Raw genomic sequence first — 23,680 nt, 5'->3', positions numbered from 1 at the left:
TGAACAGAGGCAGAGAAAGTAATTTGTGGATCAAAAAAAGACAGAAAAGAGGAAAAGAAACAAAAGAAAAAGAGAAAAGGACAGAGACAGAGATGAAGAGAGAGAAATGGGGGAGAGAGATGAGGAGAGAGATATGGGGAAAGAGAGTGAAAGAGAGAGAGAGAGACAGAGAGACAGAGACAGAGAGAGAGACAGAGAGAGGGGGGGGGGGGGGCAGAACCAGCCACAAGGGGGTACTATGATGCAAGACATATCTCTCATTTATGAGCCAAGAGTCTTCTGAGCCAGTCAGTTTGTTTCTGTCTGCCAGTGACTGTTTGTTTCCTGGGTGAAGTAGTGGGGAAAGCTTCAGAATGAAAATCAAAGGATCTAGATCTAGAAGGAACCTCAAAGATCATCTAGCAAACCTCAGCATGCTTCCAAAAAAGAGAGGGGAAGTGACTTTCTCAAGTCACACAGCTGGTAAGTGTCAGAGGCAAGATATGAATCCAGGTCCTCTGCTTCCAAGGCCAGGCTCTCCCACTGCCTCTCTTTGTGACCTGGGGACTTGTCTCTTCCCCTCTGGGAGTTTCAGTTACCTTATGCGTTACCTAAGGAGGTTGGAATCAATGACTCAGAGCTGCCCAGAATTTATTAATACATCTGCTGCCTCACCCAGGAGTCCCACAGACTTCTCCTGCTTCAGCTGTGGCTTCCTGGGTTAAGCCTCATCCTCGAGGCAGGAATGAGATGGTGTAGCTCTGGGGGATGGTGGCAAAGCCCACCATCTAAGGGGAGATATCGATGACCTCTGTTGGAAGTGGAGACTGGAAATAGAATTTCTGCAGGATGGTAGTGAGGAAGAGGAATAGTTCCATTCTGGCCAAGCCTTCTCCAAAACAGTAACATTTGCATGGGGAGCCAGAGTCAGAGCAGATCATAGTGGGGAGGGCTCTTAGAACAGAGAATGTTAGAAGGGGGAGGAACCTTAGAACAGGAGTTGTCAGTCATAAGAGGGTCCCTAGAACAGACAATGTTCAGACTGGGAGGAAGCTAGGTGGTGAAAGAAAATGATAGTTTGAATTGAAGAGGATGGGATCATATCTTAAAAAAAAAATGAAATCAAACAGTGAGAGAGAAAAATATTGGGAGGAGAAAGGGAGAAATTGAATGGGGCAAATTATCTCTCATAAAAGAGGCAAGCAAAAAACTCATTAGTGGAGGGATAAAGAGGGGAGGTAAGAGAAAAACATGAAGTCTACTCTCATCACATTCCACTAAAGGAAAGAATAAAATGCACACTCATTTTGGTATGAAAACCTATCTTACAATACAGGAAAGTGGGGGATAAGGGGATAAGCAGGGTGGGGGGGATGATAGAAGGGAGGGCATGGGGAGGAGGGTGCAATTTGAGGTCGACACTCATGAGGAGGGATAGGATCAAAAGAGAATAGAAGTAAAGGGGGACAGGATAGGATGGAGGGAAATATAGTTAGTCTTATACAACACAACTATTATGGAAGTCATCTGCAAAACTACACAGATTTGGCCTATATTGAATTGCTTGCCTTCCAAATGGAAGGGGTGGAGAGGGAGGGAGCTAAAGAAGTTGGAACTCAAAGTGTTAGGATCAACTGTAACGTTCTTACCACTAGGAAATAAGAAATACAGGTAAAGGGGTATAGAAAGCTATCTGGCCCTACAGGACAAAAGAGAAGACAGAGACAAGGGCAGAGAGGGATGATAGAAGAGAGAGCAGATTGGTCATAGGGGCAATTAGAATGCTTGGTGTTTGGGGGGGGGATAAAAGGGGAGAAAATTTGTAACCCAAAATTTTGTGAAAATGAATGTTAAAAGTTAAATAAATAAATTTAAAAAAAAAAGAAAATGATAGTTTGCTGGGCTTGGAGTCAAGAAGATCCAAGTCCAAATGTTTCTTAGAAATTTAGTATCTTTGTCTTCCTGGTCAAGTCATTTAAACTCTCCAAGCTTCTGTTTTCTCATCTACAAAATACAGGGATTGAACTTGATGGTTCAAAAGGTCCCTTCCTGCTTAAAATCTGTAATCCTTTAGGACGTAAAATGTGAGATTTGAGAGGGAATTTGGGGGGGTGGGGAGGGAGAAGTAGTACAGAACATGCTTGAGTCTTGTGCCAGAAAAGACTTTATTAGGAGGCACTCATCTGTAGCAAGGGCAGATTTTGGAAACTTCCTACTTTATCTATTTTTTATTGCTCATCAGCTACTATACTTTTGTTGGGTATTTTTAGGCTGACAAAGGACCACAAGTATTATCAGTAGTTACTGAATTTCTAATTTTCATGCTCTGGGTCATTGCCCATTGCCTCACCTAGGTATGGGTCTATCTAGACAACAACAAAAGCAGCTCTTTTTCCTCAACCCTCGTACTTCCTTCTCAGGAGAAGCCCTTGATTCCTTTGAGGAGAAAATGGCAACCATCCCATGTGAGACTCCTCTTATAACTTATGGTATACCTCAAAAGCCTCCTACACTTTCCCCTACTGTTCCTGTCTGCTCCATGGTCTGTCAAAGAGGTGACCCTTCTCCTCCCTTTTCCCTTGACACTATCCTTCCCAATCTTACAGAATTCCCCATCTGGCTTTCTACATTCTAAACATACTGGCCTATTTCTTATTGCCCTAGGTGACTGTTCCATCTCCAACCTCCATGCCTTTGAAGAGATTTCTTGACCGGAATGCCCTCCCTCCTCACCTCTCCTTCTTAGCCTCCTTAACTTCCTTCAAAGTAACCTTTGATCCCACCTCCTACAACAAATCTTTCCTGATTCTGGTAGTTGCCAGTGCTCTTGATCCAAAAATTATCTGGTCCTTATTTATCTATCTTAGCTTGATCCCCTTCCAACAGAATATAAACTCCTTCAGGGTAGGCACTGTTTTTCCTTATCTTTGCTCCACCCTACCCCCACCTCAGAAGTATTTATTGGATTGAATGATAGAATGGAGAAGGACCTTCTAATCCAATCTCCTTATTTCACAAATGAGGAAACTGAGGCCCAGAAAACAGAAGGGACTTGAGCAAAATTGCAGGTTCACATTGTCCCAAGATGCTGAGTTGGAAGGGACCTCAGATACCCTTGAGTACCAGGCCTGATTTCACAGATGAAGAAACTGAAGTCTGGGAAGATGAAGCGCCCAAGGTCACTCAGGTAGAGAGCTTTCAAGATGGGACTTGACCAAGGGCCTCTGACTTCTGGTATATGTACTTCTTCCTTAAAGAAGAAGAGATGCTGGTGAGATTTGGGAGGGGTACTTTCTGGAACCTTTGGACCCTCTCTGGAAGCATCCCATTACCACTTAAGAAGCTTAGTCAATGGAAATTGACCTGAGGAGTAGTAGGATGAATTCAGAGTATATTAAAAGAAAGGAAGGATTCACCAGGCTCTGTCCATACTGATTGGTACTAGGGATGAGAGTGGGAGTCATGGAGGGGAAGAGAAGAGACTTTCCTGCTTACCAATGGAGAAGAGGGCAAAGGTATCACTCTTCATAAACTGGCCCTTTTTGTCCAGGAAGTGTTAAGGGTTGAAGGCTTCAGGGCAGGCAAAGAAGTTGGGGTCCCTCAACACTGATCCCAGTATAAACTTCTGTGTACTAGAGTTGGGGGTGAGAAAGAACAAGAAAGGAAGTCAGGGATGAAGCAGAGAGGAGGGCAGGAGAAGGGGAGGCAAAGATAAGGAAGGAGGGGAAAAGAAAGAGACAAGAAGAGAGGGAAAGAGAGAGAGAGAAAGAGAGAATACTTTATTTCTGAGAAGACAGCATTATATAATGGATTAAGAACTAGTAACAGAGGGAAGAAAACCTGGGTTGAAATTGTCTCCAATATCCCAATACCTGCTGACTATGTGACCCTGGGCAAGTCAGCGAACAATTTGCAGAGAAAGTTCCAACCTGCATCAGCAGAGATGGTTCCCTATATCAAAGAAATAATAGGTCCAGTTCTTATCCTTATACTTTGTATCCAATTACATGGGCACACATTTCCCCTAAGAAAATGTAGGATCCTTGAAGGCAGGTGCCATTTTATGTTTGTTTTTCTAGTCCCATCGTGAAATCCCAGTGCCTAGTAAGGCCATAATAAATGTTAATGGTTGATTGATTGACAGAAGATTAATAGTAAATGAATTATTATTATTATGTTGTACTATTAATACATTATTAATTGCACATTATAATGCACATTGGTGTATTGATTATATTAACAATTATTATAATAAAGTGTCATGGGAGGAGTTGTTCAGAACACCCCTAATCAACGGGTTTCCTCCCTCCCCAGTTCAGGTGATGAAATCACAGAAGGCATGAGTCACTAAGACAGGAAAGTGTTCATGTCTTTAAAAGGTTCAAAGAAGGATGCTTCACTTGGTTTCCCCTTTTGGTGTAAAAATACCCTCTGGTTTTCACTTGAGAGGCAGCTTGCCTTTGATTGACAAAACAGTTATGGCCTTAGTGGTCTGGAAAAATGAAGCTTGTCTATTCTGGGACCTATTTTGGGAAGCAATGTCAAGGAGTGTGACTTCTGGCAGTCTAGAAGAGAGCCAACAACGAAAGAAGCAACCAGCAGTTGAGGAAGAATATTACTTTTCTGCTTTTTCTTCTGCCAGAGTATAAAGGGGGAGGAGGAGAGTGAAAGGGAATAGGACTCCCTACAGTCCTTTTGGGCACATTGGTTTCCATCAGACCTAAGGAGAAGAGGAAGCAGAGAGAATGAAAATGAATCTTCAGAGGTGGGAGCTCAGTTAAGTTTCAGAGACACGCAAGCCTAGGTACCCAGTTAAGAGACCTGTTCAGTATATTCTGTGCCCAGGAGGGATGAAGACACCACAAGAGGAGAAAGGATATTGGGGCCCTGTAGCCCTAGGTGTGAAATGCTTTGGCCACACATGTTCTCTAAGGATGTGCATCTCTTTAAATGTACACTAAGTGCATGGACACTTTTTCCACTGACATCTGGGTATATTTGTGGGACAGTGTGCTCTAGGTTTATGGGGGGTGGGATCTATTATTGTTCTTCTTGGGATATCATTGCACTAAACTCAATTTTTTTCCTTTGAGCTAACTGTCTACTGGCTGACTTCTAAAAATAAGTCCATCAGTAGCAGCTTTAGAACTCTACCTTTAGGAGTGTAAATTCACAGAACATATTGAACCCCAGGGGAGTAACTGCCCCTGGAGACCTAACTTGTAAGTTCAAGTTGTCCAGAGGGTGTACTACATAAGAATGATAGCTATAATTTCTATAAGTTTTAAGGCTAGCAAAGTATTTTTCACATATTATCTTCTTTGAACCTCACAACAATAAAAATTATTATCATTTTAGATCTATATATGATATTATACATAATGTGTAAATAATATATATCGTCAATAGTACCAATTATCCTCATCATTACTCATGAGGAAATTGATACACACTGAGATTGAATAGACTAAGTGGCTTGGCCATTGCCACAAAGATAAGACAAAATGACAGAATGAGAAAGAAAGAAGAAATAAGAGAGAGAGAAAGACAGAGAGAAGAGGGAGGGAAGAGAGAGAGAAAAGGAGAAGGAGAGGGAAACAAAGAAAGGGAAATTGATGGAGACAGAAAAGGAGAGAAGTGAAGAGAAGGGGAGGAAGAGATGGGGGAGAATAGAGAGAAAGAAGGAATAGGAACAACAGAGCTGAACTGAAGGTTTGTCAGAGCAAAGGGTTTGGAAGAGGAATATAAGGAATGACTGAATGCAGGAAGAAGAAAAATGGAGGGATGTTCTAGGCAGAAGAAAGATAAGAGAGGTCCTAGGGCAGGATAAGAGGCATCTACATGAAAAAAATGGGTGAATACTGAAGGGTGAGGATGTTAGAAGCAGATTTAGAGGATGGAAGAGATAGAGAAGTTCCTAGGGTAGGAGAATGGGGGTGTGGAGCTGAAAATAAGAGTGTCCTATCTTGAGAAGAAGGTAGCCCTGCAATTTGGTGTCTTCTGTGGCTCTCCGAGTCACACCCATGGAAAGCACATCTCCAAAGCTTTGGATCTCATGGATGACAGCCTCTGTGTATGGCATCTTGACTTTGTCCTCAAACTTGGATAATCGGTTCCCCCAATCACTTGATCGATTTCCTCATGGATTTTAGCTGTGGTTGTGGGAGGGGTAGAAAAAACGTGTGTCAGAGAGACCCTAGTGAAGCTCAAGGAAACAGATAGAGTGTGGAGGTTGGATATACCTGGAGATAGGGGATGCAAGGGTGAGGAGTTAGGGGAATAATCAATTTTCCAAGAATGTGTGTGTGTCTCTCTGTGTGAGAGGGATATGGAAGATAAGGAGATGAGGAAACAGGTTTGGGGCACTTTCTGGTCTTCCAAAGGATTTCTAAGTGGACCAGAACACTGGGGCTTACCTTCCACTTCTGGATGTTTCATTAATAGAAGTAAGCCATAGTGAAGGGTTGTGCCAACAGTCTCAGTGCCTGCAAAAAAATAGATTCAGAGTGGTCATGATTAAGTTGTGAATGAAGAATTCTGTGTTGGAATTTTCCTTTTCTTTTTTGGGGGCTCCCCACCCCCACATACACATACTTGCTGCACCTCTAGACTCTTCAGCCTCAAGGCTTCCTTCCCCCCCTGTCAGTTCAATTTCCTTGAGCCCCAGGAACGTGCAGGGGTAGAGGGGGAAATCCATCAATGGCCCCTGATAAATATCTCAGTTCAAAGGGATGCAAAAAGCTATTTTTTATTTTTATATTATTTTATTTTATTATTCCTCAGAATTCAGATGAACATAAATTTAGTACTGAAAAGGACTTTAAAGATTGTCAAATCCAACCACTCTCATGAAGAAATGAAGGCACAGAAAAGTTGGAACTTGCTCAAAGTAACATAGCTAGTAAGTGCCTGAGGTAGGATTTGAACCCAGGAATGCTTGACCCCTGAATCTACAGCCCTATCCACTACAGTATGGTGCCTTTCAGAATCCCAGGATGGTAGATCTGGGAGAGACTTCAGCAGTCATAGAAACCCTCACCTTAAGCTTCCTTACAAGTAGTGGTTCAGTTTCTGTTTGAAGACCTTCAAAAAAGGTGAACCTGCTCGTTCTCTGGGTGGTCCATTGCACCTTTGGACAGTTGTCACTATTAGGAAGTTGTTTCTCCCTGACTTCAGACCTAAATTCCTCACTTTACCATGTCTCCCATTGCTCCTGACTCTGCCTTTGAGGACCAAGACAAAAAATCTAATATCCTCCATTCTACATTTTGTAGATAAAGGGACAGACAGAGAGAGGAAAGGACTTCCAAGGTCTTGTGAGGAGAGTCAGACAAGGCTGCTGGGACTAGATTATTGGGCTCCTCATCACCTCAACCCCTATATGCAGATTGTGAATGTCAGAAGGGGCAGAGGGTCATGGAGAATGGAGAATGCCTATTCGTATTTCTTTATATTGACCTTGTCTTCCTGTATCTCTGTTTCCAATTTTTTGTCTTTTTTTTTCACCTATCACCATCTTTCTGCGTGTCTCTCCATTTTTGTTATTCTGTGTCACCCATCTCTGTGTCTCACTTTCTCCATTTGTCATTCTGTCTTTATCTCTTTGCCATGCTACCCCCAAGTTGTCAACGACCTCCAGAAGTCATTGTTATATCTGAATCTGTGCTCTATGTTACTGCCTGACCTGGGTTATTTGTGAACCTGCCTCCTGACATGTGCCATGGAGTATCTTTGAGCCTTGCCTCTGGAAGGATGAGACTTGCCACCTAATGTGTGCTCATGCTTACTGCTCACCTCTGAGACTTGCTGCCCAATATCTGTGAATCTCACTTCCCAATGTCTGAGGGTTTCCCCCAGAGTTCCATAACACCCTCAGTCTGAAATCTCAGCCCATCTCCTCCATTTTCACTTGCCCACTGGGCCATTACCTCCTGCATCTTGATCAGGAAGGAGTCAGTGAAGTTCCAGGGGAAATTAGGATCCAGGGTGGCCTGATTCTCCAGGACCTTCTCAGTAATGTAGGCCTCCAGTTCTTTCAATTCCTTGAATGCTTGCTGCTTAGGCCCTGGCAGGTGTTTCATCACTCCAGAGAACATCTGGAGGAGGGCACAAGACAAGTCAAGGGGTACAGGGCCCTGGGGCAAGTGCCCAAGGGCTTTGAGGAGGATAGAGCAGTCTGTCAGCATAAAAGATTTGGATTAAGATCAGGAATGGAGCTCATAATGGAAAACAGATGATCAGGAGGGGGCACAGAATCAGATTGGGAATGGATCAGTCAGGATGAGAGATGAGAATCTGACTGGGAGTTGGGCATCAAGACATGGCATAAGATTAGATAGAGTGTGAGCAGGACATGGTGGAAGATAGAGATAAGAACGGGGAAAGGAAGTCAGACTGAGGAAGGGGGTCAGGATGGGCATGAGGTCAGATGGAGAATAGTGGGGTCAGGTTGAGGAATAGAGTATAGGAAGTAAAGAACGGAAATGAAAGCTAAGGATTGAGGTATGAAGGTGAGTAGAGACCCAGGAATGTGGGAGAGAAGGTCTTGGGGCTCACCTGTCCCGTGGATGTGGCTGTGAACCAGAAGCTTCCCAGCATCATTATCAACAGAGACAGGAACTGCTTGTCCTCACATTCATAGTGATCCCCAAAGACAATGAAGCAGATGACACTGGAGACTATACAACTCAGGATGAAGGTGGGGTGAATGGGGGCTCCTGTAACCCAGTCAAGTCAACATAGACACAGAGATAAGGAAGCACAGTGGTAGAGACATAAAGAAGAGGATGGAGGCAGAGAGATGGAGAGGGGAAAAGAGGAAGCAGAAGAAAGGAACAGAGACCCCCCCCAAGAGATGCATGGAGTCAGTTTTGGATAGAAATAGTATAAAAGGTATAAACAGGTGACAGCAGAGTAGGAAAGAGAATAAAGGCACACAGTAAGTGAGTTGAGGCAGAGATAGGGAGAAAAAGAGATAGGGACTCAGTCTCTGATTCTCACAGTCTCCTCCAAAGGACAGCCAATATCTCTACTGTCAGAATAATTAAAGGATCTTAGAGGCCATCAAGATCACAAAACCAGGAGCAATCAGTGCAGGATTTGAACCCCAGTCTTGTGAACTCCAAGATCTGCACTCTGTCCACTATTCCATGATGCCCTGAATGTACCTTAGGCCATAAACAATATTATGTTCATTTTATAGGGAGGGAAACTGAGCCCCAGAGAGAGGAGGTGACTTGCTCAGGTAACAAGTTGTAGAGCTGGGATCCATGTCCAGGTCTCCTGATTCTAAGTTCAGGGTCCTTTCCATGACTGCAGGCTGCCTCTCCTTACCAAGTATATGGAGTGGAAGAGACCTTTGCAGTTACCTAATCTATCTAGTGAAAGCCCTTGTTTTTACAGATAGGAAAACTCTGACCAAGGTCACCTATCCAGTGAATTAGAACACAGAGTATCAGAGCCAGATGAACTCAAGTACTCCAAACTCTCTCATTTTATACAAAAGAAGAAACTGAAGTTCAACATGAGGAAGGGATTTGTCCAAGGCCACACTGAGTGAAAGGCAAAGTTAAAACCCTACTCTGGGTCTCCTGGATCAGGGAGAAGGTCATTCTCTGAATTCAGATATCAAGAATCATAGAATCATTGATTTAGACATGGAATGGAAGCTAGAACACACCATCTATTCCATCCTTCTCATTTTACAGAAAAGGAAACAAAGGCCCAGCAAAGGGAGGTCATCTGCTCAAAATCACAAAACAAGTAAGTAAAGAAGTTTGAATCAAGTTCAGGTCCTCTGACTTCGAATTCAAGACACTGCCACACCAAGATTTAGAAATCAGCTACTGTCATCTGTCCTTTATTTACAAAGCGGAATGTTGACATCATGGGATAATGTCTTGACTTGCATATGAACTGATATTAAATGAAGCATAATTGTACAAAGCTATTAGTCTCATCCTCTCTAGTAGATACATTGAAATACAGTGTGAAGACAAGAGTCAAGATGACTTGCAATGGTCCAGAATTCAGTGAATGACCTTGGTGTCTTTGATGCCTTATCAACCTCTAACAGCTCCATAGTCCTGCTTCAACTACCTTCATGGGCTTTGGAGCAATTTCTTCTCATCCCCCATTCCAACAGGAGGAAGTCTTCATATTCTTGGGATACACATCCCCCTAACTCACCAATGGATTTGAGGCCCATACCTTCAAACTGGTTTATCATATGTGCCAAGAGAATTTTTCTACTGTGTGGCTTCTTTGCATGCTATAGCTTCTTGGAGCCACAATTAATAGGTATGTGGCAGAAGAACACCAAAGGTGGATGAGAAGCTCTGAAAAACACTCTGCAAACTCTCACACCAAAGGTTCCAATCCTTCTGGGACACCCCATACACCCTCAGACACTAGCTAGTGTTAAATGTAAGGGAGAAGTAAGTCACAGGACATAGAGAACAATAGCCAGTTTGGTGAAAGACAATATAGTTGAAGTTGACTTTGTCCAAGGTCCTGAAAACTTCTTAGGTCATACTCAACTTTTGTTGGTTGACAAGCCTCAAAGAGGAAAGCAGCTTCTTCACTGCCCCTCTTGCCCATGCCAAAATCCCTGAGGGTGGTGATGGAGAATTGTCAGAGTTGCTGGGACCACTCCCCATTACTGAAGACCATACCTAATCAGGGACAAGAAGGACGAAATGGGCTAAGGCAGACCTGAAAAGAAACTTGAAGTAAGCATCTGAGGAGTGCCAAGGAGGGAGACAGAAACAAGAAGAGGCAGGAACAAAGGGAGAAACAAAGAGAGATGGAGAGAGAAAAGGAGGTGGAAAGATACAGATAAACAGAAATGGTAAGAGAGGGCTGTGGAGACAGGAAGGGGCAAAGACATAGAGAGACAAGGAGGCACTGGATGGCCGGCAGAGATGGAGAGAAGGGGAAGATAGTAAAACAAGGAGAGACAGAGAAAGAGAGGTGGACATAGGGAGACAATGAGAGAAAGAGAAACAAGGGAAAGAGGGGAGGTAGGAAGTGATATAGGGACAGACTAAACAGATAAGGAGAAGGGAAAAGACAGAAAGGGGGAGGGAAAGAAAGGGCGTGAGAAAAAGAAGGCAATCGGAGAAAGACAAATGAAGACATGGAGAGACAAAAAGAAAGAGAGAAAGGGAAATATAGAAAGATGGACAATACGGACAGAGTCAGAGAGAGAGTGAAAGAAACAGGTAAAGATAGGGAGTTAGGAAAAGAAATCAAGAGAAACATGGAAAGATTGGGGAGATAAGAATACAGAGAAATAAGGAGGAATGGAGAGGTAGAGGGAGATGGTGATACGAAGAGAGATAAATGCAGAGACAGAGTTAGAGGAAAAGGGAGAAGTAGAAAGGTGAAATAAAGAGGCAGAAAAATAGAAAGATGAGAATAGGCAGAGAAAGCGGAGAGGCTGGGAGAGACAAAGATGAAGAGACACAAGAAATAATAAGAAAGGGAGAGAGGTGGGAAGATAAGAAGAGAAATGGGAAAACAAAATGGAGAGAGAAGGAAAGAGACAAGCAGGCAATTGAAAGAGGCAAGGATGGGATAAGGGAGGGGAGGGAACAGGATAAACAGGATGAAGATGGTAGGTCATGGAGGAACCCTGGACAGCAGCCTAGAGGAGGCCACATTCACCTAGGGAGAGTTATGTGTGTTCCCTCCCAGACACTCATCAAAAACCTTAAAGAGCCAGTTGAAAGTGGCCTGCTCCCACCGACCAGAGAACTCCTCTGCTTAGTCAACAAGTGGCTCCTTCACGGCCTCATACCCAATCAGAACTACAAAGGTCCTGGGCCCCAGGTGCACTGTGAAGACAGGCCCAAATTTTTCCCCAATCTGAAGAGTATGGAGAAGTCAGAATAACCAGAGTTTTTCCTCTGAATCCCTTGATTTCCTCCCTCTTAGTTCTCCCCCTGAAAAATAATTTCTCACCCATCGTCTCTCAGAAGCTTTCAAAAAAAAAAATCTAATTGTGACTTTGCCATCAGTAACAAAACACAAACATTTCAGACACACAAAAGATAAATAATTTTTCTAAACCTCTCTTGCACTCTGTTTATTTTTTAAAATAAAGAAATTATATATATATAATAAATTAAAATAAATAAATTACACACATATGTATATTTATTCATCTTTCTTTGTGAGATGTTACGTGGTACATGGGACACTGTCGTGGTAGTCAGCGAGACCTGGGTTCAAATCACTCCTTAGACACTTTTTAGCTGTGTGACTCTGAGAAAACCACTTCATCTCTTCTTCAGTTTCCTCAACTGTAAAAGGGATTTGGACTCAATGGCCTGACAGGTTCTTTTTAACTCTAAATTTATGAACCCATGATCTTCAGTTTAACAACATAGTTATAAAATTGCTGGGGGGTTTTACTTCTTTGTCTATGTTTTATTTTTCTGGGACAAGGCAATAAACACATATTTATTAGACTTCTACTGTGCACTAAGCACCATCCTGAGCCCTGGGGATAGAAAGAAAGCAAAGACAGTCTCTGGCATCAAGGACTTCACAGTCTAATGAGGGAGACAACATGCGAAGAACTAGGTGGAAACAAACCTTGGACAGTATCTATGAGAGATGGTCAGTAGAGAAGGCTCTGACAGGAAGGTGGGATCTTAACTGAGACTTGAAGGGAATCAGGAATGCCAGGAGGAGAATTTTCAAATGCATTTTAAAAATGTCTTCTTGATGCCCCTTTCAGAAGGAGGGCATGTCTATTCCAAGCCCCTCACCTACACTGGTCTTCCTTAAACAATACTTCAGAGTAATGAGAAACTAAAGAACTCCATGGCCAGGCCAGAGAGCAGAGTCCCTATATTTGCCAAGCGATCTCAGTGGGCTCTCACATCTCCACCTCCCTCGGGCTGGATCTCCCACCCTCCTGGCATCTTCACCATTCCTCTGAACCCCTTTATTGCAGCCCAACTCTGTCCATCTCTGCCACAAAGAGGTTCTGTGATTTTCTTCAAGCATCTTAAGATCATAAAACTTAGCTCTTAGAGACCATCTAACCCAGTCTGTCCATGTTACAGAGAAGGAAACTGAGGACTACAGAATGGAAAAGATCTTCCTCAAGTCAGCAGTGGGAAGTAGAGAGTTTTTTTCTGTCTCCATCTCTCTGTCTTTCTCCATGTCTCCTTCTCTCTGACCCTCCCAGAGCCTCCCTCCAGGCACACTGAAATCTGTCTATGCACTTGTCTCTCTGTGCATCTGACTCTTTGACGCTTGTATTTCTCTGTCTCTCTCTATGTCTCTGAGTCCATCTCTATGTCTTTTAGTATTCACTTCAATATCTTCCTCTGTTACTGTATTTTCCTTTCTGTCTCATCTCTGTTCATCATCCCCCATCTCTGCTACCCTCAGTGACTATCTGTCTCGATCTTTTGTCTCTGTGACTTCATGGCTCTCCCTGTCTGTGTATGTCAGAACACCTGCCTCCCAGTCTCTCTCTTTGCTCCTTGTTCCTCTCTCTGTCTCACTCAGTCTCTGTGTTTCTCTGTCTCAATCTCTCCACGTTCTCCCTCTTGTCCCACTCCCAGCCTCAGTACCTTCATGAGGGAGTCATACATCTGCCCAGTGTTGAGCTGCAGGTAGTTGCTGATGAAAGGCAGGGGGGTGGACCCAGGGGGAAGGCTACTGTGGACTTTCCTCTGTTTCCATACAGGGAGCACTATCAGGGCAGAGAGACAAAAGAATATGGCCCCCAGCAGCAGCCCAGAGGCCAGCATCATGAAGGTGGCAGAGGCCCCACTGCAGCGTTATCTGGGGTTTGGGCAGATGTTAACCCAGGACTGGGGTCCAGATAGGGCTGTTCCTGACTTTTATGCTTGGGCCGGGGGTGGAGATTGTCACCTGGCCCTGATCCCAATTCTCTTATGCAACATTCTCAGTCCAAACCCATTCCTCTCCTGAGACCCAGAACCGGCCAAAGCTGAAGGCCACACAGGGAGAGGGATTAAGTGCAGTGGAGGCTCAGAGACTTGAGGATCCCAGGGAGTAACAGTAGAAATGGGCAAGGTTTAAAGTCCAGAAATGAAGTTGTGGGTCTCAGAACACAATGGTGGCAGTTTGGGAAGGATTTAGTAATAGGGCTTGGAGGACAGGGCATCTTGGGACTTGCAGATGAAACTGATAGACCTTTCATTGGCTGTGACCTTACTAAGTCCCTCCCTCTCTGGACCATCCATTTCTTCCTTGTGTGAGGAAGGAACTGTATCAGATGAACTCTAAGACCCCCTCCCCCACAGTGGGATATTTTCTGTATCATTCTGTGGAGCATGGGATCCTGCACCTATCGTTACCAAGTATTCCTTTAAATATAATACTCATGACAAATCAAGAACTGATCCAAACATGAGACAAATAAATCTCTAACAGACTTCTCTTCCATTGGACTGAAGGTCACACTTAGGTATCTTGCTGCTACCTGAAGATTGGTGACCAACCAGGAATCCTTAGACCAGAAATATGGCATCAAGAGTCAGTGGAAAGAAGCATAATCTTAACCTCTGACAAGACCCCCAAAATATGCTGACATAGCCACTGAAAGACAATGATATAGAAGGATATGCAATCATCCAGAAGGAAAATAATGACCAGAAGGCTGAGTTGGAACTAGTTGCTTCAGAGGGTTTTGCAAGTTGAGCAGTTCTTTTGAACAATTCATACTCAGAAGAATCTCCAGGCCAGAAGTATTAAGGTGGTGCCCAATTTCTGGATAAATCAGAGATTCTGTGCCAGAAGAGAGCTCTGCAGATCTATGACCTGGACCCCCAAAGTTGGCAGGTCGATGTTCAGCCATACTCAGGATCTCCTGTGAATTTGGCAGTATACACTGTCCTGGTGGAACCATCTGGGAGGTCTCATCTAGACCTGCCTGATGAGCACTTCACCCACAGGTTCATGAGAGATAAGAAGAAAGTCTCTGCCACTTCCATCCTTTTTGGAGTCCATGGTAAACCCAAATATTAGCTATAATGACTATGACAAACTAGAAGAAAATACCCACCTCTTTCAAACAAAGCTGATCATTGCAGAAATTAGCTGCTATGCCTGCACGTAGAAGATTTCAGATGATAATAGAGCATGTCTTAGAGCTGACATGGCCCATATTAGTGGGCTAGTAGCAGCTGAGTCATCACTACCATACAGTGACCACCACCACACACAGAACCTTTCAAGGTTGGCAGGCTGACATGATCTTCTACAGGCAAGGAGTAAACAATGTGGACTCTAAGACAGGCAAAGAGATGATACACAATCTGGACTACAGGGAATGCCTCACAACCATGCCATTGCAGAACTTGCTGAAGCTCTGAAACAAGCCTTAACATCTGAATTTAAGACTTCTCAGCAGTAGGTGGCTGCCAATGGCAAGGCCCTTTCAGCAGCCATGATGGAGCTGGGTTACCATAGTAACAAGTGATTCATGTGGACCTATACCACAAGAGCATGAATGGAGGAAGAGTTGAGCAGGTGCTAATCGCTTGTTCTATTGCTTGTCAAAACACCTGCCCAAGAGACAAAGATGCATTAAGACCTAGAGGACTGAGACTAGGAGTCTCAGCTCTGACCTACTAAGGACTACTAGAAAAATATCTCCAGAAGGTAGCTCACTTTATTCATGAAGGAATAGAATTGATCCTGTAGATTCGGAAAGACCTTGGTTCCCAGCCCACCTTGAAAGAATTCGAGGAGAAACTGTCAGGGGTTGCAAAGTATCAGGGTACTATCAAGGCCATCAGAGACAAAGTGGAGTGCTTTGCAGCTGTTTTTCCTCTAAGATCCCTTATTTTAAAATGAGACTGAGCACTGTCAACAGTCTCTTCATTTCAGAAATATTTAGCCTAAAGGATACCCAAGTGCTGAAAGCCTTCTTTAAAAAAAAGAAAAATAGAAGAATGTTTAAATGGAAGAGGAGCTTAAGGGAGTTAGAAGGTTAGGGGTTATTTGGGGGAAATCTTTTTAATGACTTTTTCTAACATCTTTAGGTTATAATAATTACCATTTGGTAGTAACTGAGAACTTGGGCTTGTACCCCTCCAGAGGATCGTGTACAAACCATGAATCTCTGTTTTAAAGGTTCATTATTAGTTATTTGAGGGATACTTAACTAATTAGTGAATTTATTTAGTCTCACTTTCTTATCTAATTTTTACGTATGACTGGTGTACCCTCTAGCCATTCAGTGTATGTAATTTAAAAGTATTACTTATAGAATTGTACTTAACCTTCTCTGCAGTGGTCAACTGGCAAGCTCTTAACTTGTTGAAGCAATTCAGAAAATAGCCGTGCTCATAGCTTGTAAAAGTTACTCAATCTCAGTATGATATTGTTCCGTAGGATGCCATAAGAACTGAATCATGTCCATTTTAGTTGTGGAGGAAAAGATTGTGAAACTTCAGCTAAGAAGTAGCTGAATTGTAAGCCTGGCAAGTTTTGTGTCTGCTACAGCATTATGTCAAGGATGCTCAAACTACCTTACAAATCCTGTCTTTAACCCTCAGTGCTTTGAAGAGGTACATAACAAATGTGACCCTGGTTTCTAGAGGAATGGATCACCTATGAGCAATCGCTTCCTAAGTCATGGTACTTGCAAAGACAGTCTTCTATTGTAGTATGAGATGTTGGCCTGTTCCCTACAATCAGGGTACCTGAAGCTGATACCTTCCCAAAGAAACTATTTTTCAGATGTCTAAGTGCAAAATTGTAATAGCCATTTTTAATAAGCACAATAAAATTAATCACAGAATGTGATGAGAATTATTGCTTTAAAAGTACAACCAAGTTTGGATTTCAAAAGTATCTGAATTTAAATAAATTAATTTTAATAATAAAAAATAATACATTTCTAGCCCAAATCCTCATATGTGAACCATTTATACCTTGATCTAATTAGGGAGTTAAAGGGGGTGCAATTAGTACATTTTAGGATTTGGAGTTGGGATTCTCTGACCTGGGGATCCTCTAAACTCATTTTTGTTCTTTTAAAATTCTAAATGTATTTTTGATGATAGACTTAATAAACAATTATCCACAAACACAAACATTTCTGACAACTTAGTTTTACAGATGAAGCAAGTGAGCGATGAAGTTCAGTAGCAAGGCTGGGATTTGAATCCAGGTCATCTGATTCTCTATCTGGGAAGGTGGCCAGCACTCCCACATTGGATACCTGCTACATCTTCCTCTGGGCAGCAGCTTGTGGGAGGAGAGAAGGAGCACAGCTAGAAAACAGAAGTAAGCAGATTGTGGTGCTTTTTTAAGGAGATGCAGGGAAGGGCAAGTTAGGCAAGAGTTAAAAACTCATTGGGATTGCATTATTTTTACCTGGGCTGACCTAGGTCTCAAAGCACCTTCCTCTCCTACTCATCTACGAATAACCCTGCTTGCCTCCTCTCTAAGGTCATAGCCCAGCAGAACTCAGGGTTAGGGAGAAGCCTGGGGAATGAGGACAATTTTTCATAAGTCTGCTTTTGGTAAGCAGGAACCAGGATGTGTGTATCCAAGGACACCCTAGAATGAATTCTAAGGGATTCCAAGAACCATGATTAGATTTTTAGTGAGTATTTACACTTTGGAACAGTAATTGCAATAAATCAGAGTATGATTTACTGTTTTGTTTATGATCCAGTCTTAAGAAAGTATTCATAATTCAGAGTAAACTTAAAAGTTTGTGTGTGTACCACCCCTCCTTCTGCCCTTCCCCCCAACTTAAATATTTACCACCCCATTCCCATATTGCTCAGTGATTGGCTGGTTGTTGTTCTTCCTTCTCAAAGAAGCCTAAAATGACATCCCCATGTTGGGTTCAAGTACAATGTGTCCAGCTGTGGCTAATCAGACCAATATGATCTCAAAAAGCTCCACCAAAGATGGGGCACAAATAGTCCATATGAATATTTGGAGTAGAGATGCGTCTAAATTTGTGAATCTCACTCTTCTTTTGGGCTATTGCAATTCTGCTTTGATTATCAAATACAGTGCCTTTGTGGATACAGGCACACTATGCTGATCAGTCTTGTGCTAGTGTTTCCCACATCTCACAATCGATTGCTCAATAAACAAAGCATAGACTCAGCAGGAATGCAGTAGAAGGCTTAGGAAATTAAGTCAACACCAGCCTGGGGGTTTGGTGATTAGACGTTGATTGATTACATAAGTTTGGGGTATGCAAATGTCTTCCATCCATGATCTCATTTGAGCTTCATAAGATCCTACCATGTGAAGAAGTTGAAGAGAGACTGATTGGAGCAAGGCTGATATGTGTATGGGGTGGAAATGGAGAATGGACTGACTTTGTAGGTCAGTAACATCAGAAAGAAAACCTGGAGATCAGAGACTGAGGTCTGTCAGGTCTGGAGGAACCATGTGAGAGCTCCTGAGGTCAGGCTTGGATAAGATCTATCCTGGCTCATGAATTGTCTGTAAACCTAATTGACTGTGAGCTCTATGAAATAGGGTTGGATCAAAAGCTACTTAACTCTGCTATTCTGGGAAGGTCATGCCAGAGACTGCTCATGGAACTTGGGGACTCTTTAACCCCATACGTGTCACAACATTGGGCAATGGAGAGAGTGCTGAAGTTAGTCAAAGTCACAGGATCCAACTCTGCCGCTTAATACCAATATGACTTTTGGCAAGTCATTCATTACCTCTGAGCCTCTATTTTCTCTTTTTTAAATATTCATTTAATATTTTTTCCTCTATATATAAAATAATTTTTAACATCCAATTTTTAAAAAACATTTTGACTTTCAAATTTTCTCCTTCCCTTTCTCTCTTACCCCCTCCCTCAGACAGGAATCAATTTGATATTGATTATATATGTGCAGTCACGCAAAATTTATTTTCATATTGCTCAGGTTGGGAAAGGAGATACAGACAAAAAATAGAAAAAGAATGTTAAAAAAATTCTTACATTGGCATTCAGACTCTACTCTAAGAGTCCTTTCTCTGGCAGTGAATAGCATATTTTCATCATAAGTCCTTTGGAATTGTCTTGGGTAGTTGTATTGCAGAGTAGCAGTCAGACCTCTACGTGTGTCAGTGTAGCCCCAGGAAATACAGAAATACCCCACTAGGTCTCATCACATGCCAGACACCACTACTAGGACCCCAGCTCGGCACCAGGTAACCTGCAAGATCCCTATGGACTGTAGCAACACCAGCCACTGTCCATCCCACTCTTCAGCATAGTCCCAGTAAAAGGGGTCCCTTGGGGCTTCAGGTAACATCAGTGAAATGTCATGTAAACAGCCAGGGCCTGCAGCCAATGGTGCAAGAAGCCTGAGACAGTGCCCCTTCCACCCCAGGAGCACAGCTCAAATTTTAAGGAAATGAAAAAAGCCCCCCAAAAAGATGACAGAAAACAACAAAAAAGAATATGGCCATAGAAAGTTATTATGGTGACAAGGGAAACCAAAACACAACTCAGAAGAGGACAGCAATTTCAAAAAAAACTATGGTAAAATCCCAAAGAAAAATGGCAAGTGGTTTCAAACCCAGAAAGAACTCATGAAAGAGCTCGAAAAGGGGCCTAAAGACCATATGAGAGATAGAAGAAAAATGGAAAAGAAATAAGAACGCAAGAGATTTGTGAAAAAGAATCAATAGCTTGGAAAACTGCTTTAAAAGTAGAATTAGAGAAATGGAAAAGGAGACACAAAAATCCATGGAAGAAAACAACTCTTAAAGACCACAATGAGTCAAATGGAAAAGAAAGAACAAAAGTTAATTGAGGAAAACAACTTAAAAGTTAGAATTGGGCAAGTGGAAGCTAATGACTCTATAAGACTTCACGAATCAATGGATCAAATTCAAAAGAATGAAAAAATGGAATGAATCAGGGCAGTTTTCCTTGACAATTTTTTGAAAGATAATATCTGCAATTCTTTTTTATCCATGGCTTTCAGGTAGTTCCATAACTCTTAAATTAGCTCTCTTCAATCTGTTTTCCAGGTCAATTGTTGTTCCAATGAGATAGTGCACACTTTCTTCTATTTTTCTTTCTTTTGATTATATTTTTTCTTGAAGTTTCATGGAGATCTTGTATTCCACTCATTCAATTTTAATTTTTAAGGAATTGTTTTCTTTAGGGAGCTTTGGTACCTCCTTTTCCATTTGGCCAATTCTACTTTTAAAAGGAATTCTTCTTTTCAGTGTTTCCTGTGTCTCCCTTAGCAAGCTGGTGACAATTTTTTTCACGATTTTCTTACATCACTCTAATTTTTTTCCATTTTTTTCCCTTCACTTCTTTTATTAAGTTTTTAAAATACTTTTTTAGTTTGTCCAGCAGTTTGGGAGGAGGGGATTAAGCCAAATTCACATTTTTCTTTGAGGTTTTGCTTGTAGCAATTTTGACTTTGTTGTTTTCTGAGTGTGTATTTTAATTATCCTTGTCACCGTAGTAACTTTCTACAATCCGATTCTTTTTTTTGCTGTTTGTTCATTTTATCAGTCTATTTATTGACAAAAGTCAATAACTTTAACAATTAACTTTATGTTAATATTGGGCTCTGCTCTAGGGTTGAAGGGTGAACCATGCCAAGTATATGCTTTTCTTACTGCTGCTCCCAGAGAAGTTCTGGGGAGCTATAAGTTTTGTGTTCTTTCAAGGTAGTATAATCAAAGGAGAGGTAGGGTCACATCTCTACTTGTTTTTGCTCTGGTCCTTAAGAGACCACATACGCTCCCCATCCACAGAACTATGAATTGTATTCCATCTCCCTTTGGCTATAAGCTTTAAAGAGCATCCAGTGACAGAAAAGAGACCCCTGTAATCTACTTCTGAATAGTTAGTTATCCAACACCTTTGCTATCTGTGGGCAGAGCTCCAGAAGCCACAGCTACTTCAGCTGATTCAATTTCCCCCAAGGCCTGATGTGGGTTTAATGGGGCGAGGGTTGTACTAAACTGGACCATGCTCCACTTTCACACAGATATGATAGACCTTTCCTGCCAAGCTTCTAAGTTATCTTTGGCTGGAAAATTGATCCACCCAGTCATTTTTCAGTTTGGCCATTACAGAATTTGTTTTGAGGTGTTATTTAAAGTTGTTTGAAGGGGAATTTTCGAGAGCTCAGAAAAATCCCTGCCTTTTCTCTACTGTTTTGGATCTAGCCCTCCTTAATTTTCTTATCTATAAAATATAGAGGGAGGTAGATTAGGCAATCTTTAAGTAAACCTTCCAGCTAGAAAGCCTGGAATCATGAGGGTAATACCTTTGACTTCTTAAACTTTGGAGGATATTTCTTTGTTCCCAATGTTTCTCTCTCCCTCCCTCCCTCCTTCCCTCCCTCCCTCCTTCCCTCCCTCCCTCCCTCCCTCTCTCTCTCTCTCTCTCTCTCTCTCTCTCTCTCTCTCTCTCTCTCTCTCTCTCTCTCTCTCTCCCTCTGTCTCTCTCTCTTTCTCTCCCTACTTCCCTCTTCCCTTCCATTCAGGTTCATAAATAGAAACTCTACTCTTCCTTTTCAAACCCAAAAAGGATTGGGGAAGAGGGAAGAAACTGAAAGAGAGTGAAGAGAGACTTGGATGTGAAGCAAGATGGGAAAAGTTGGGAGGGGATGGGGAGGAGTGAAGCTTGTATCAGAATCGCAGTCAGAATGATTGAGGATAAACTAATAGAAATTCATAACTAAGGAGAACAAGGAAAAGGCACTTATTGTTCATGGTATTAGATATGAAACAGGCAGATTCTACTGAACTCCTTCACCCATGCCCAGCCAATAAGTTTCCTCTACTGTATTTGACTAGATGGCCTCTCAGATCCCTTCCAAATTTAGATATTTGATCTCATGACCCTGTTGTATTTTAAAGGCTATGTTGTCTACTACCCTGTCTCCATCTGTCCTTCCTCCCTTCCTCAGTGTTTAGTTCCTGGCACAGTCTTCTCCCCTTCTCAAATCATATCCTCATAATAGGCAACCAAACCAACAACCAAAAAACTCCCTCAAAGACCTTAATCTCATAGTCCCTCAATTTCTTCACTTTCTATAATCTACTCCTCCACCTTGTCTCAGTTGCACACAAAAATAACCTTCATCTTTCCATCTACCACTAATATAGACTACTTTCATATTCATGAACTGTGAAATTCCTTTATCTGATCATGATCTGTTGTCTTGCTACCTCTCCCTCTGCCTTGAAATCCCAAACTCTGTTCTTTCTCCACACCCAGGCTTCCAATACCTTCACACCTCAATTCTTTCCCAGGCTCCTACACCTACTACACTGTCTTCCCTCCACTAATTAATCCCTGGGCAAATCAATTCAATTCCACACTACCTTCTTCTCTTGTGTCCTTTGCCCCTTTATACTGCTGATCTTGCCATAAAAAGCCTCAGCCTTGAATTACTCCTACACTTGTGCTGCTGAACAAAGTCGGATACAATCTCAAATCCCTGCTGAACGGGTGCACTACAAATTTAGTTTATATATCCTCTGCTGGCTCCACACTGGCTGCAAGCTAATCCTTTCACAGCATTCTAATTAGCTCACTATCTTACTAACTATGGTGGATCTTCCAAAAACTTTTATTCCCCCACTTCAAATTTCCATTCATTCCACTTCCACCCATCTCTAAGACAAGAATCTCATACTTTACTGAAAAAAATTGATGCTAATTGCTAAAGGGAGGTAGATTGGGTAATCTTTAAGTAAACCTTCCACCTAGAAAGCCTTCATCTCTCCTCCTCTATATCTCACACCACCCTGATGCCTTCTGTCACTATTGTCTCCTTCATTCTTGTCCAAGGCAAACTGCTTTACAGGCATGTCTTCCCCAGCAGACTGCCCCCTCAATCACTCCCACTCTCTCTCTTATCTTCATTCTCTTCTTATCTAGCCCTTTGTTTTCCTACGATCTGGAAACATGTCTATCTCTCCTCCATCCTGAAAACCTCTCCTTTGATCCACCCATCTCAACCTCGGCTTGCTATTATCCCAAACCCTTCCTTCCTTTGATGACTAACTTCCTTGGGAAGGCCATCTACAATTGGTGTTACAACTTCCTTTCTTCTGACTCTTAATTTTCTATTATAATCTTGCTTCTACCTTCATCATTCAACTGTAACCTCTCTTTCCAAAGTTACTAATTATCTCTTAATTTCCAAATCTAATGGTATCTTTTTCTCAGTCTTCATCCTTCTCTATAGCCCTTGACACTATTTATCACCTTCCTTCCCTTGATACTCTCTTCTCTCTAAGTTTTCTTGAAACTTCTCTCTCTTGGTTCTCTTATTTATCTGACCAGGACGCAGGGTGTGTTCAGGGAAGACCAGTATCTTTGGTGTAACGGCTGCTGAGCCCTTTTTGGAGCTCCTTCCACCTTTGGTGTCCACCTGTTCCACCCAACTCTCACCTGTGCCTCCAAGAAGCTGCAGCATGCACAATGAGCACACCCTAGTAAACTGTTTCGGTAGACAAGCCAAACCAGGTTGAGGGTAACCATTGATGAGCTAGGGGGGTTTCTACTCAAAGCATGTGAAGACTTCTCCTGGTGGAATGGGTTGATGAGAACAATTTGTTCCAATGGCCATGAAGGCAGTTGAAGCAGGTGATGCACAATGCTTAAAGCTTGGTTAGACACCAAAGAGGCCAATGTCATCCACTGCATCCTGAGTCATCACCAGTTGTCTTGACTCTGTCCTGCTATTGG

General features: G+C 42.4%; 2 pseudogenes; one reads left to right on the top strand and one right to left on the bottom strand.

Moving 5' to 3' along the window:
* Window positions 1-707: 707 nt before the first annotated feature.
* Window positions 708-13,751, bottom strand: LOC140503859 (cytochrome P450 2A13-like; annotated as a pseudogene).
* Window positions 13,752-14,550: 799 nt separating this feature from the next.
* LOC140507451 (serine hydroxymethyltransferase, cytosolic-like) lies at window positions 14,551-15,825 on the top strand (annotated as a pseudogene).
* The last annotated feature ends 7,855 nt before the right edge of the window (window positions 15,826-23,680 follow it).

The sequence above is a fragment of the Notamacropus eugenii genome, chromosome 5, assembly GCF_028372415.1.
Source record: "Notamacropus eugenii isolate mMacEug1 chromosome 5, mMacEug1.pri_v2, whole genome shotgun sequence".
In the NCBI taxonomy this organism is placed as follows: Eukaryota; Metazoa; Chordata; class Mammalia; order Diprotodontia; family Macropodidae; genus Notamacropus; species Notamacropus eugenii.
This window is presented reverse-complemented; position numbering and strand designations above follow the sequence as displayed.